This window comes from Uloborus diversus, chromosome 3 (assembly GCF_026930045.1).
Source record: "Uloborus diversus isolate 005 chromosome 3, Udiv.v.3.1, whole genome shotgun sequence".
Classification (NCBI taxonomy): Eukaryota; Metazoa; Arthropoda; class Arachnida; order Araneae; family Uloboridae; genus Uloborus; species Uloborus diversus.
In genome coordinates this window covers 199,242,615-199,259,128 of record NC_072733.1, presented here as the reverse complement: position 1 = coordinate 199,259,128, position 16,514 = coordinate 199,242,615, and positions in this window count along the sequence as shown.

The following is a 16,514-nucleotide window of genomic DNA, read 5'->3' as shown; positions in this document are numbered from 1 at the left end:
TGGATCCTATATTGGTATCTGCTCTTGTATCGATATTTTCTTTCTTGATATGGGCATTCGCTGTTATGTTTCTTTCCTCTCAATTAGAATCACTTAGTTGGTACATTCAGCGTCTGCCCATGCTGCTTAAGCAGATGCAGACTTTTACTTCTTGGTTAAGCTTTCGTTCGTTACATGTAACAAGTAAGAATGAAGGTAATTATGAAAAATGCAGTTGTGATGTAAAATAAAAAAAATACTTGATAGTGCTATCAGTAAAAATTTGTAATTCAAACTAAAAAAAAGGCGTTGATTTAACGCCGGAACGGAAAAAGTCACATGGAGTCACAAGTGGGATATAGAGTCGTGTTTTTTAGGGTAGGTTTGCGTGTCAGTGACAAGGTAATTGAGATAACAGTGGAGCAGCAATCTACATGTGGATTGATAATTAATGCTAACATCCAGCGTTAGCCAAATTAGTAATTCAACTTATCTCCACCATCTCTCCCCTGTGAGAAGCTAGTTTCGAAAAAGGTAGTCGCTTATAACATCCATATTGTATGTATTTTATTGTCAGTTTCGTTAGTAAATAATATTTGCTTTGTTTAAAACAAAACCATATTATCTACAGGAAGTGGAGAGTAGAGGGATAATGATTTGGAGGAGAAATAAATGAAACTCTCGGTTGAATCGTGCCTTACAGTTAGCACAGATAGTACTCAAATTTTCCCCGAAGAAGAAATCTTCAAATAATCTTGCATTCGTCTAAGAAATTTAAATTTGAGGAAATGTTAAGGGCAGTGGCCTTAACATTTCCTCAAATTTTGCACTCCCAGAGGGAGTGCAAAAGGACATGTGCACACCCAAGATTTTATGTCGATATTGAAAATTTTCAGGATTTTTTGAAAATTGTATTTTTGACCGTATTATGGCATAAAGATCATTAAAATATGCACTAAAACTGCCTAAAGTATACAATAAAAATTTAAAAACATATGTAATGATAATAGTTATTTATTTAAGTAGAGAAAAGATGTTGCACATAAGTACAAAATAAGCAGTCTGTCTGTTTTTGCATTTTGTTATTCAGGTAATAAATATATATTATAAGAATTTTTTAATTCACACAATAATTTCAGTTTCTTCAGATTTTGTTGGAAAGTACTTTAGTAATTTAACTTTTCCTATACCAAGTTTTTCTCTTCTTATGCACTTACTAATATTTTCTTCAGTGGTTAAATTCTTTTCGAAAATCTAATTTTTCATGGATGTACTTTTACTGTTTTAAACACATTTTAATGGACAAAATCGAATAACTATTCTAAAAAATGTCACTATAGTTTCGCAACTGAAAAGTCTCAGTCGCTCACACCTACTACACGCGTCCTATACAAATGCTCTAATTCATTATCTCTGTCTGAATATTAATTTTCTTTTTATTGATTACTGGAAAGGGCGGTAGGCATTTCCATGAAATGTATTTCAATATGCCGCTCGATTTTTCTTTCTTTAAATAAAAATATTTGGAAAAATATTGTCATCAGTTCAAATAGTTTGTACAACCTAAAATGGCAGGAAAATGCATTTTTTAAAACAAAATCTTAATCCTGAAGGTAGAGATGGAACTATGGCGAGTAAACGGTATTTTTTTCTATTTCGCCAAGGTAGAAAGTAAACGACTAGCCAAGCGCAAATACAATGAAATCTTATTACAACAAATTTCAAGGAGCCGCATTTTTTTTTTTTTTTGTAATGAAAATTTCTTTGTAACGGAATTCACAAGCAATGTAACGGCAGTTAAACTGAGACTGAAAATTTATTTCGTAGAAATGGATATTTGTTGGATTGGTATTCGCTGTAAAGATATTTCTCTGTATTCCTCTGTAGCATGAAATCATCTGGTTTCCCTTCTTTAACGATTTTCTTATAGCGGGTTTGAAATACCTGCTATAAGCCTACTTTTTGTTTTTAGACAATGCAAACGGGCTTTTAGACCATTATAAGGCATAGACACAGCAAATGGGTGTGATTGTTGAAGTGGAGTGAATAAAGCATGTCTTCGGCAAGAAAAGTGACACAATTGCAAAATTTGGGAAAAACGCACTAGCTGGTAATTCAAAATCTACGTTTAAATGTTTTTTTTTCACCACAAAACTCGCACACAGTTAGCTTACATACTAATGCTTGGTGGCGTAAAAACGATAGACACAATGGTGATATATTATTAAATTTCCTTAATTTAGAAAAAGTATTTTCGAACTTTAGGTATGCATTAACAATTTAGATAACTAAAACAGAAAACATCACATTATAATTCTTTTTATACGTCTTATTATTATATACGTTATATTATTATATACGTCTTATCTTTTTATACGTCTTTTTATACGTCTATATTTGAGACTAAGTCGCTCAAAACTACTGTTGCGTAAAACTTTCATTTTCACCAATGCTGTTTTTATTAATATTTTTGTTAAAGATATGTCCGTTTTCTTGCGGGGATGCGATGTGACCGAAGACCTTGTGACTAGGTTAACTATAGAAGAGCTTTTCGTATTGCTGTTTTAACTACCGTAGGGATTTGAAAAATGATTAAATTTAATTTCCTATTTAAAAAATTGTTTTGGCACAATTAATTTCTATTATACGCATAGAGCGTATAGGGTAATAGGCAATTGCTTTTTTTTTTTCATTTTCAGAGTAAACTATTTTGTTCTAAGCATAATTTCGAATGAAAGAAAAGGTTGAACTCACATTGAGAAGGAAAGTAAATTTCAAAACCCATTTTTGAAATACGGTAAATTATAGTAAAGTTCATTAAAATGAAGCGAAATATGTTTTGCACTATGCAAACTACTCATTACTAACTTATTATTAACTCGTGTATTAATTCATGCTTTGAAGAAATAAAAGAAAAATAAATCTTTGAAACTGATGTTAAAAATTGGAAGTTTACAATTTTATTTTGAAACCTTTTTAACCTATTTTTTGATAAAAGTTAAAATTTAAAAAAAACGTGGGAAAAGATCGTAAAAACATTGCTGAAAACTAAGGAATATATATATATATATATATATATATATATATATATATATATATATATATATATATATATATATATATATATATATATATATATATATATATAAAAAATTAACGAATTGAATTAAAATTGAAAAAATTAAAATTAACAATATGAATAGGGGATTTTGAGTTGAGGAATTGTGTGTCTGTTGGTGTGTTCTCACCTTATTCCGAACTCGCCTTTTTTAAAAGTAAAAATACAAACAGCTTTAAATAGTTCATATTTGAAAAAAAAAAAAAAATCGCTGACATATTTCGGGGTTTTAAAGAACCAGTTTTTTTAATGCAAGAAGTTAAGGGTACATTGATCTGTAGACTATTTCATGTTTTGTGGGATCCTTGCTCTTCGAAACGTTTACTCATATTTTTTTGAATTGCAAAACGAAGGTTGTTTAGGGGATTGACCCCTTTGTTGTGCATCTGGCTCTTTTTAATTTTTTAAAGTCAGTTGAAGTAAGAAAAATAGGGTAACGGAAAACGACAAAAAAGGAAAAAATAATAAAAATAAATAAATAAAAATAATAATAAAGTAAAAGCTAAGCAATAGGTGAAATATATACGTTAACTGAATAGTATCGAATAATTCGAAAAATTTTAGGGGTACTACGTATTTTCCTCTACTTGTTTCAGCAATTAATTTCTGAGTAACAATTATTCGCTTTAATTTTATCTCTTTTTCAAAAGTTCACTAATGAAAATTGTTTAAACTGGTACTTAATGTTCTCTCAATTCTTCAACAGTCTTTTTTAAAATTTTATAGGTTCTTATCAAAGCGTAAGCAACATGACTTTTCCCTTTGTTTAAAATTTCAAATCAAGCTTCCTTATTGACAAGTATGACCTAAAAGCAGCAAATGCAACGCTTGAGAGCCCCTTTAAAACCCCGTGGTGAGCTTAAGTAGGTATTATATGCTCCCGAGCTGGCATATAACGAGAAGGAATGGAGATGTTTACCCAACTAATTAGACCAAGTCACAGGAAGACGGGTCAAAAAGCGAACGAACCCCTCGGAAAACTCACATACTCACAAGTCAAAATAGATGACTGACAGCAGTACCCCTATTGGGAAAATAAGACTTCTTCTCCGGGAACTAATGAGGAGTAGATAGCTGCCCAATGGTATTTGTGGGAAAAATAAACTTATCCGTTCTAATAATAACACTTCGCGGACAGAAATTAGACGACAAATAGGTCTCTCTTGGTTTTTGGAGGAAGTATTGTGTAACAGCCTAATGATTTCTCTTCTTAGAGATCTCCTTATTTTGTTATTTGGTTTGTGCTGTCGAGTTTCTTTAAGATTCTTGTTGGAATGATGTGGGAATCTAGTCGTCTGAAATAGATGACAGCAATAAGATAACAAAGTCAAGATAGTTATTATGACGGCTGTGTATGTCTATCTTTCGAACTCTTGGCAGGTATGATGCACAGAAATATGAATCTCTTCAAAACGGAACATGGTATATCGCGTCATCACAGTAGATTCAAGTCATAATTTTCAGATCAGGACTTCAACTGAGTCGAGAGACTTATTGCGACGAATGTGTGTGCCTATCATCAGAGTTCTTGGCAAGTATGATACACAGAATTACGAATCCTGTGGTAATTTGCGTCATACAGCAGATTCAAGTTATAACTTTCAGATTAAAACCTCAACAGAGTCGAGAGTTATTACGATTACTTAGTATGTCTATCTTCCGAATTCTTGGCAGATGATGCACAAAATTGTAAATATGTCGAGCAATTCTCTAGAAAGATGGTATTTCCGTTTCCATGCTCAAATCCACCTTTGAAAAGCGTTTTCCATTTCGTTTTTTGTTGGCCACTTTCTGAAGAACAAAATAACGGGCATTTAGCAATGCAAATTAGTAGGGGAATGTGGGGCGAAGTAAAATGGTTAAGTTGACTGAGCTTTTTCAAAATGAACGAACTGGAAATTTATTTTGAAAATTACAGTACATAAAGAAAGGACATTGTATTTTATAATAAAACTTGTATTGAAACATTATTTTTTATTTTTGACAGTAAAATTGTTCCTTAAAAAAAAGTGAAAATTTTTCACTTCATTTCTTCATGGGGCAAAGTGAAAAATGAAATGTTTTTCGAATGAAATAGTTTTTTTTCGATTGTGAAAAATTTATTTTAACAAATTAATGAGGAAATAAAAGGAAAATTGAATAAATGAAAAGATAATGAAACATTAAACTAAGAAATAAATAAATTAATAAATACATGAGGAAAAATAAATGAGTTAATAAACTAGTGAAAATAATAAAAGAATTATTAAATTATTAATGAAGTAATAAAAGAATAATTAAATGAAGGAATGAAAATAAATTAATTAATAAATGAATAGGCAAGTGAAAAAGTAAATGATTGAATGAGTAACCGAAGTGAACTAATTTCACTTTGCCCCATCCACTTTGTCCCCGCATGCACTTGACTAATTGTGAAAAATTTTAAACATACAAATAAGCTAAATATTTACTAAATGAATACTGTACCGAAAATTAAAAGGTCCTAATTAATATTTAAAATGTTAATAACAAGAACTTTATCGTTTGATAATATCAAAATAATTTTTGACTTAAAACAAAAAATTACAATTTGAGTACCAATTTTTCAAAATTGCTTATATTATCATATGCTTTGATTTTCGGGGGTATTTTTTTCTTGACTTGATTCGATTACATATGTAAGTACATCGTAAAAATAGTACTAGGTAAGTGGCACTAAAAGCCGAATAAATATTTCACCATTTCACTTCCATATTCCTCTACTTATTTATGTGGGGGCTTTATATTAGTACTAAAATGTCATTACCACCCACTGTTTCTGTGGGTCTGCTATGTTTTTACGTGGGGAAAACTTGTCTCCTGCATTTTGCGTCAGGCTTTCATGACCATGACTACAGATGCAACTGGTAGCTCAAATAACTTTCGTACCCAGTAGCAACCGTCACAACTTGGTTAACCCCTCCCCTCTTACTCTCGTCAAAATCACCGACTGAGCTTTCGCCTCCTGTTTCTCGTGCCCGTAATGTTTCCCGACTAGATCATACTAAGTTCAAGCTGCAAAAAATTTCAAAAATAAACACTTGTATCGTAGATTCACTTTTATTTATATAATTTTCTTGAATGAAAAAAGCCAGTTTTGTTGAAAAAAAAATAAGATAGTCATGGGGGGGGGGGGGGAGTTAATAAAATTAAAAATTTTGTGTGTAGACATTTCTATGCTTCAGGTATAAAGTTATTTAATATCAAAGAAAGTAGAAAAAAGTATATGGATGTCAGTACTATCTTTACTCATGACGAGTTACTTTTAAGGTTATTGTGCAATGTTTCTGTTTTTGCTTTTATATTCAGGGAACTTTTTTTCAAATTATGTAACGTTGCAACAAAGGCAGCCATATTTTTTTTTTTTTTTTTGATTGTTTTAAGTGAAATACCTTAAAATGTCATTACCATCTACGTCATCACCATTCAACGCAAAAGTTATGAACATATAGGTTTTTTTTTTTTTAAACAACAATAGAAGCTGATGTGTAATTTGAGAACTGTGTCTTCTTTATTCAAATGGGGAGGTTTGGGAAATATTGCCTTTATTCAAAAGGGAATTTTGTAATTTTTTTTCTTTATTTTTCATTTGTAAGATTTTATCTTCTTTAAGATATACAGCAGAGACTATTTCGAAATTTTCTTCATTCTGAATGTGTTTTTTGGAATTGTTTTTCTCACCCAGATATATTTTTAAAACGACAGTTGACGTTATTTGGAAACTGTTATTCTTATCCTTACTTTATAAGAGATTTATATCGAGACCGATTTCTTGATTCTAATGGGGAGTTTTAGTCAAGTTTTTTACTTTTTTTAATGGAAAGTTTTGGTGGCTATTGTCCTTATTATAATTTGAGTTTTCTGCGTATTCTTAGAGTCTTTAATTTAAGTGTAGTTTTTAAAGATTATTGTTCTCTCGCTAGGGAGGGTTTTTTTTCTTCTAAGAATATCTGTTAAGTAATGATAATTTTTGGAGTTCTCCTTGTTGGTAACTTCTTACATTCTTTGGAATGAAGATTCATTGGTTCTGTTGACGATACTTCAGGATTGTTCTCTTTTTTTTAATGTCCCAATTTTGGCTATAATTCTCCTTATTTATTCAGAAAAATTTTTTACGCATGCGTCAAGTGGCCTCGGTTCCTTTCTCTATCATTTAATGGTGTAACAATTGAGGTAGCCCACGCATTTTGATTGGGATTTTTGAAGGCAGCGCTGGCTTTATTTTAGAACTGATGTTTTCTTTGTTTTAGGGACTAATGTCCTTATTCGACGGGTAATTTTAAGGAACTAATGTCCTAACTGCAATGAGGTTTTCTGGACTTGTTGTTATTATTGGGAAGAGAGATTTAACTCTAAATTATTCCTACTTTATTCTCACTTGAGGGCTGACCACGTGACACTTGATATTTATTTTCGAAATAAATCGTGCAACGCTGGGTACAACTGTAAAACGTGTCTTACAGCGGATTCAAGTATAAGTTTCACACTACAACCTATTTAGGATTTAACGCAGATTGCATTCAAAATTTATTAAATTCTGTGCATTTTCAGGTAAACCTAGCAGATATTGCGCAGGTGGAGAGAGAGATTGCGCATATAGGGGCGGGAGATTAGAGTTGAGTAAGCACACAGATACTTCATCTAGTTGTACAATAGTTGTATTAGTGTGCAAATGAAAGAGCATGCTGTGGTTGTTCAGCGTCTGCGATAAAATATTGCTACTTAACATTGTTTAACCAAGCCAAGTTAATGAATTTTCATACTTTTTCTCTAAATTTTACAGAATAGCAATAAAGTAAAATAATTTTTATTTAAACCTTTTCTTATTAAGCTACTTCGCAAGAAGATCATTGTTAGCACCAGTAGTTTTTTCTAGCAGCGGCTTTGTTTTCATAGAAGACCACGCAATCTCTTCTAACGAAAGAGTATGTTGTGCGCACATTTGCTGCTTGGGAGAGATGAGGCATAATTCTCATTTTTTTACTTGGTAGGAGAGATTGCGCAGTTTATTGGTTACATCGTTTTGCAAAACGAAAATGGAAAATGGTTAAACGAGTTACAAAGTCACTCATTCAACTTAATGTAACTTCGTAAATTTTCCAACGTTCCTTGATTTGTTTCTATAATGTAATTCCTTAACTACAATTTCTGCGCCCTTTTTAAAAATTTTGCATTTTCTGATTAATTAATCATTAGGTTAAAATATTTACTCCCACCATAATAATGATTGTTTTTGAAAAAACCTTACAGTAATAGAATTTTAAGAATAATTGTTGTTGTTAACAATTTAATTGCGTAGTTGTTGTTTAAAGCAGTATCTCCTACCCATGTAAGCATTATCTCTGATCCAATACGGACAGATTGCGAAAAAACACCATCTTGGTTTTTGTTTTATAACAACTGCTGCATTACATTAAAGCGTAACAGCAAAATAGCAATGAAGATGCGCGGCCAACAAATGATACATGAATAGTTTAGCAAAACATCGATAACTAGAGTGTTTTTTACTATTCTGTCAAATTGAGCTTAAACTCTCCTAGCTTTGCCTTATACCAAATGACATAATAGTTTAAAACCTTTTAGCAGTATCTATTTAGTATTACATTCGTTATTTATTCATGACTTTGTATTTTATAGTTGTTAAATTGGAAATCGTAAATCAAAAACTCTCAGTGTATCTCTCTGTCTGACCGAAAATGTCACAGGTTAGAGATTGTGCGTACATTAATCACAAATGAAATAAATATGCTTGAATTTCGTAAAAAAATAAAATTTCTAATGAATATGAAAATGGAGTAATATTTTTATTGAAAGGGGAAACAGACAAGGATAACGTTTCTGTATTAAAAGCTCGCTCCGAAGTTAGATGAAGGATTCCCATGAACGTACGGTGTGCCGATAAGTTAATTGTAAGTTTAAGGGCTTTTTTATTTTTGAGAAAAGTAATAGATAAATTGAGCAAATAACTTCTAAGAACTGAAGGAGCACAAAATATCAATTTTCTTCTCAGATAGTTTTCAAATGCTCCGGCTGTTTGGTTCCAATTCACGAAATCTAACTTGCAGGAATACAAAAAACCAGATTATTAGTTTAAAAACAAATTTAATGTCTCATTTCATTTCTAGTAAATCGATATAACAAAATGAAATTCATTGATTTACAAAAAAATATTTCCTTTTTCATCTCGCAAAACATAAGTAAAGTAATTAATAAATGAATAAAATAAAACCAGATAAAATAAAATAGTTTATTTAATAAACTATTACGATAGTAAGATGGATTCATTTTGTGGTCCTAAACCTACGGCAAAAGAAACTTTCGTGAAAGTTTTCTCCACAACACTCTCTTGAACAATTAAAACTACTTTCTGAAAGTTAAATGTGGAATATTAAAACCATTTGTTATTATAAACACGTTATCAAACTTAATCTTAGAAACTGGTACACGTTGCGTTTCAGTAACTTCACCCATAAATGATTTTTTGTTGGGAATATTGTAAACTCGAGCAATTTTTCCATCATTTAAGCATACAAACACGCTAGAAAAGAATGATGGAACTGCATTACAGCAAAACTTTGCCCAAAGATGAAATTTCGAATCTGAATAGATAAAAAATAAATAAGGAACTAAATAAAAAAAGCAAAAAAAATTCTCTTTAGAGGTGCCTTATTTTTAACTATAAAACTACAAGAAAAAGACAATTTTGCTTTTTTAACTTTGCCAAGAAAATAAAAAATAGTTAAAAATTCTCACTGACTCTATTCATATTAAAGGAATAAACTTCTTTGAAAGTTTATTTTGAATCATAAACTCAGTCACTTATAGTCTATTGATTGGAACAAAAATAAAAATATACTCAAAATTTGCTGTTTTCTCGATATTTCGGAACGACTTTTTTTTTTTTTTTTTTTTGTGAGTTGTGCAAAAGTTTTAATTTCTCCACGAAGTTCTAATGTTAAACATTTCAAATGTTCAAAAAATTCGCTTAAAATTATTTAATCAAAAAATCATTATTCATACATGTTTTGCGTTAAACATTTTTCAAAATAGAATTAGTTTGAAACAAATCCCAATAATAGTTCAGGATTAATGTATGTTTTAAATTTCCCCTTAAGAGTTGAACCGCTATGTATTATGTCAAAGAAGTATGTGTATTTTTACGAAATAGTTTGGATCGCATCTTCGTGGTGTGAAATGTTCCAGAAAGTGCCCGTTGTGAAGACGGTAGAGCAAATAAGTATAAGTAATTTCTCCGGGATTTGCTGGAAATCGAAAGCTGTCTACAGGGTTGCCAATCTTGCAGAAACAATTTGAGAAGCATTTGTGGTGACTTTGAGGAGCATTTTGAAATTTTGCGGAGCAGCTCGGTATTTTGCATAAAATTCAATATAAAAAAATGAGAACCACTTACCTAAAATTATTTTTAAGCTTTGTTAATCATTTTAAGCACCAGCATAAAATTAAAAAACAGCTTTAAACACTATGTCATGCTTGAAAACGCTCGACCGGGAAATGCGAAGCAAAATAACTTTTTTTGCAGAACAACTCCGCAAGACGCGAAGCAGTTGGCAACCTTGAGTATATCGTATCACATGAGAAAAGTTAGATTTCTAAGCCTTATGGCAGTCGCTGGAGAATTTTTCGGGGAATGGTACAGCTTCCTAATGTTATTGTGTAAAAACTGTAGGATCGGATCGGAAACTAGTTGTTAAAGTAAGAACACTAAAAGTAAAACGTAACTTTACAATAAATGTTCAAAATATAAGCCACCAACAGTTCTAGATAAGCTGACTATTCGCGGACTTGCAGAAGATAAAGGGCACTAACGTTCTGAATAATGAACATTTGAGTTTTGATTCATCTTCGGGTAAACGTCATGTGTAAATACTACAGGAATTAATATCGGTGATGGCAATTTTGAGCGTTCTTGTAAACAGTGCTGCAAAAACATTAAGATGATGTCTTGAAGAGTATATAATTTTCTCTTAATAACTGATTTTGTTTTATTCGTGTGACTGAATTACTTAAGACGACATTTTAATTACTTAGTTTTGCACCGGTAAATACAAAGTTATGTCATTGGAGATGAACTCAGTACATTGTTTCTTTTGGGTAATTTTTAACTGGTAACTAATGATAAAAAAAGTCTAGCATATTTTGGAACATTTTAGCTTTAAGTTAAAACGTTTCTGAATGTAGAGTTATGATAAAGGATAAAATCAACGTAATTGAGCACGAACTGCAAAATTATTGCATGCACGTGTTTCGGAGTTACAAGAAGCGCCTTTTACCGAAATTCGTGTATGCAGTATTTTTGCAGTTCGAGCTCACATACGTTTTTTAACCATTTGTTATAAAAGGGAAAACATCAACTGTCACAAAAACAGCAATGTTTTATGTCTTTTTTTCTTCCGAAGATGTAATTTTTTTTGGTTACTCTTCGAAGCGTCCTAGAACTTTTACATTTCAAAAGGGGGAGGGAGTATTACAATCTTTCAATTTATAAACTTTTCCTATTTAATAGTTCACTTAAAGAAGGCTAATTTATAAATTACAGGGACTAGTTTCATCAAAAGAAGCAAAACATGTTTTTAAACCAATAAACGACAAAGATTTTTTTTTATTACTTTATCAACGGAATTAAACCAGAAAGAAAAAACAAGAGCAGAGATTAAACGCAGATTTTAAATAGCAATAAACATAATAGCAATATTTTAAATAAGTAATAAATAAAAAGATTAAAATATTTCAAAACAAAAACGCTATTTTAAAAAAATATGAAATGCTTCTTTGCGTTAGCTTTTAAGTTACTTTTTGTAACGCATGGATTCCTACAAACCCAAGCTCGTTTTGTCTGTAGGTGAACTTCAGGGTGGCCTACGACAATTTGCCACGCTAAGTGCTGGCCAGTTAGAAATAGGACACTGCAACAGGCTTGTCCAACAAGTATTCACCATCTAGTTGGGAATCCATTTAGAAACTGCAGAAGCCTGCAACTCGACGTCTGGGGTACATAGGGGAACGCAGCAGAGGCTCGACGCCACTTGATAGATAACCTTGTCGTCGTAGTCGACCAGGGTCACAGCCTCATTAAGGGTTCGGTCATCAATTCCCCGAGCGCTGGAGCTTATTTAATTATTATTTCAAAGATTTTGGCAACATTGCGAAGAATAATCGGTGCCCGTGGGAATTTTCGTTCCTAACTGAATTCTTTTTCTGGAGAACTGCTTCACTGATTAACTGATCGATAGTGGGCACCGCGTTGAAATGCATTTGACGTATTTTTTTGGCTCCTGTTTCGGGAATGGGGCTTAGAAGTGGGAACAATTTGTAAGATATCAAGAAGTAAAACGACTTATCATTCTTTTAATGGCTTCTTAACGATCTGGTATGAGTTTCATTCATTCTACAACTTAAAATGATTAGATAATCTTTTAAATGATTTTAAAGAAGTTGTGAATTTAGTTAAGGTTTTCACTTGAGGGTAGTGACTATTGTCTCCGTCTGAAGACTACTTCAGACGGAGATAGAAACGAAAAGCAATATGTAAGAATTCTCACAAAAAGCAAACATAAATGTTTCGAATTTTTTTCTCACTTTCACTCGATAACTAAATTTCTTTTTGTATTTATTATTTTTTTTCTCCAGATATTTTTTTTTCAAAGTTACTTATTGCAATGAGATAATTTTATACTTTTTCGCATATATTGTTACGAAAATGGATTTGAACTTAACCTGAGATAGTTTTAAAATCTTTAAGACTTCCATGAACGAGTCTGAAAAATTCACATTGAATCGTATCATATTCCACTTTTTAAATTTAATCTAATTAGAATAGTATGGAGAGAAATTTCCATTCAGTATGCTGCTTTACTATTTTATCAAGATATCTGATTACCAGGTTTCAAAAGATTCTTTTATTCTCCTATTTTCTTTGTAAAAAAAATTAAAAAAGATTTTTCTTTTTTTGCCGATTATGAATTGTTTAAATTTATTTGAATTTTTCATTTTAATTCTAATTGATTATAAATATGTGCTGTTGCTTTATTGCAAAATACTTACTTTATTACATTATATTACTGTGAGAATTTAAAATGCAAACAAAAATTTTATTCTTTTATTACTTTTTTTTTCTTTATTATTTCTTTGGCAAATTATCACTTAATCTTTTGTTGCACCAGTGGTTTGATACTCTTTTTAAATTACAACCTCTTTTTATATATTTTCTTTATTGTTTAAAACATTAGTGTTGCGTTTTTTAAAACTTTATCTTTATTTATAAGTGAAAAAAGATTTAGTGACACTAGTTTAGATTATGAGATCGTATTTGCAATCAGGTTTCCTGCTGCGTGCCTTAACTATATTTTTACCTTAAGTTAGTACTGAGCATTGTAGTTTCATGCAACATAATGCTTAGTGTGAATTTAAGGTTAAACTCGATAGGTAGGTTTCAGCTAAACTTTATCTATTCTTATCTTCTTATGTTTTCTCATATTTTAATTTTGGTTACGTTTATTACTAAACTCGTTTCAGAATATAGTTAATTTATTTTTAGGGAAGGGTGATGGAATTATTGCAGTTCTTATTTCACTTATTTAACAAAAAATAATTTTAGAAATCCCTTTAAAATGATATTTTCCCAAACATGTTGCTGAAAAATTTACGCACAAATAGCAGAAGACATTCAGTGGCTGGAAAATGTTGAAGTAAAATTCAATAAAACCAGATATATACTTCCAATAGTTGGACTGTTCCTCAAGGAACAAGACTGAACTCATTCCACTTATTCAACAAACAAAAGATCAAAAAACATAATGAAATACTACTTTTTGTGATATAACTCTGAGAAAATTCCGCAAATGCTTATCCAACAACTCCCACATAATACATAAAGAAAGATAAGACGAAACGCTATCTTTCTGCTCTTCTTAACGAAACTGACGACAAATATTTTCCGTCTATCCTCAGCAATAGGAAGAGAAATAAAAAGCCATGATATACTTATATACACTCACATATTTAGGCTTTATCACCCAGGCATCTATAAACGACGTCTTGCTGTGAGTCTCCAAAGGGAGTCAAAGGTGCTGCAGGGTGACATACAAGACATTTCCAACCCTTGGGCAATTTAGAGACATATTCCGATAAGTAGCGTACAGTGGTAGAGCTCTTCTTCTCCCTGTTTAATAATATTCTGAATTTCATTGCTGCTGCTTCAGGTTTTGAGATGCAGTGTAAATCAGAGGATTCGGTCAAAAATTTGAGTAAGTTGCTGCCGAAAGGTTATCAGGAAAAGTATTGTCAGAGGTAGTTATGTTTCCAGTATGTATATTTTATACGGTGAAAAATATTTCATACTTCACATAAATAGAACTTCTCGAAAAAAAAAAATTATTTGACGTGCTAAACTGCTGAGATAAGTTTTAAGTTAATTTCTCACTGAATTTTTCTTTCATTCGGCGGATATATTGCAAAAATTTTTTTAATGAACAATCTATAAGCCACGAAACTGCTTCCGAAGAGATCTCGTTCAAACCTTTATCGAATTGAAAGCTTAATTTTAAAAAAAATAATTAGAATAATGATAATTAATCTAATAATAATAAGACTTATAATATTTACCCATATTGTTGTAATTTATAATAATAATAATAATAAGAGTTAATTGTAAATAATATTAATAATAATAGTTGTAAATATAATACATCCTTTAATCGTTATTTGCTATCCCATGTTACATTGAATTTTTTGTTCGTTTTGAGGAGTACTATTATGCCTCTAAGTTTGTTGAATCCATCTCTGTATGCTAGTACAATAAATCAATGCATAAAAAAGCAAAAAAAAAAATAAATAAATAAATAAATAAATAAATAAATAAAATAAAATAAAATAAATAAATAAATAAAAAATTAAAAAAATAAATAAATAAAGATTTGAAATCAAAGCCTCTATTTCGTAAATATTTTTGAAACGTTATACTGCGATTTACCATTTTAAAATTAATATTTTGTTTCCCTTATTTTGACAACAGCAAAACTGTACCTCAGACTCCTGCAGTAAGTTTAGATTATATATTCATAGACATTTGGATAAGAATTCTGCTGAAGAAAATAAATCATTAAAACGTTGTTTTTTACGGCAGATGAGGATTCGGACTCTTGAGCTTCGCATTATTAGTACGAAGCTTTATCTAACTGAGCCATTAGGTCTCTATTTACGAATGGTATGCATTGAAACAATGCGTATAAAACAGGTTTTTCTACAAAACAATCGAAGTGTGAATTGTCTCTATATTTTTCGTCTAAAGTAGTGGCAAAAAAATATTTAGAATGATGACTGACTTATGAAGTTTAATGAATTATTGAGGGAGTTACGGCTTTCAGACAAACACACACAAAAACAAAAGGCCTTTGAGAAACAATATAGGGGAAAGGGGACACATGTTAAAATTATATGTTTCACTACAACGACTTGAACCAAAAAACTCTTGAAAAATTCTCTAGTGATAGCAGTACCCGTCCTACCTCTTGACTTAACTTTTAGATCAATAGGCCCTTTTTTGTTCCTTTGATAACACTTTCTTTGTTTTATCAGTTGTTGTATGCAATTTCATCACTGTCTTCTCACTAGAAAACGGATTTTTAAACTAACTAATAAGCTAAACTTATCTATTGCAAACCATTGTATAAACATTCCAGTATTTTTTTGATAATGTTTCGTTTCTTTTTATTTATTTTTATTACTATTATTTTTTTTTAATTTAATTTCTACTGTTAGTTCTAAGGTAGAAAATGTAGCACTTGTAAACAGTTCCCATACCCTCTCCGTAATATGAATATTAGTGCAGGATATTATAAATTTGAAAAATGTGTTTAAGCATTTATATTTATTATTTTGCTCTAGTCAATTCACGAGCTTATCGTTAATTATTTAAAAAAAATGTGTTATGTATTTATTGTTATTAAGTATTTAGTTAGGAATTTTGTATTATAGAAAAGTTATAAAAAATAGAAAGACGCATAGTATTTTAATTTAATTAAAACGTAAGTTCATTATTACTTCCTTTTACCAAAAAGGAAGTATTGTATTCGCGAAAAAGATTTCACTCAAAAATCGACCATAATTTCCATTTTACTCACCCGCGAATGAATATTGAGGGGTTTTTTTTTTTTTCGACTCGACCACACGTGGATAAGTGCCTAAGAATGTATACACACGCGAAATATCCATGATGACGATTCCCGAGTTAATTACAACGAATTTGCTCGTGACGTCTGTATGTGCGGATGTATGTCGCATAACTGAAGAACGGTAAGTCCTAGAAAGTTGAAATTTGGTACGTAGGCTCCTAGTAGGGTCTAGTTGTGCACCTCTCCTTTTGTTTGCATTCGGCTGTTTC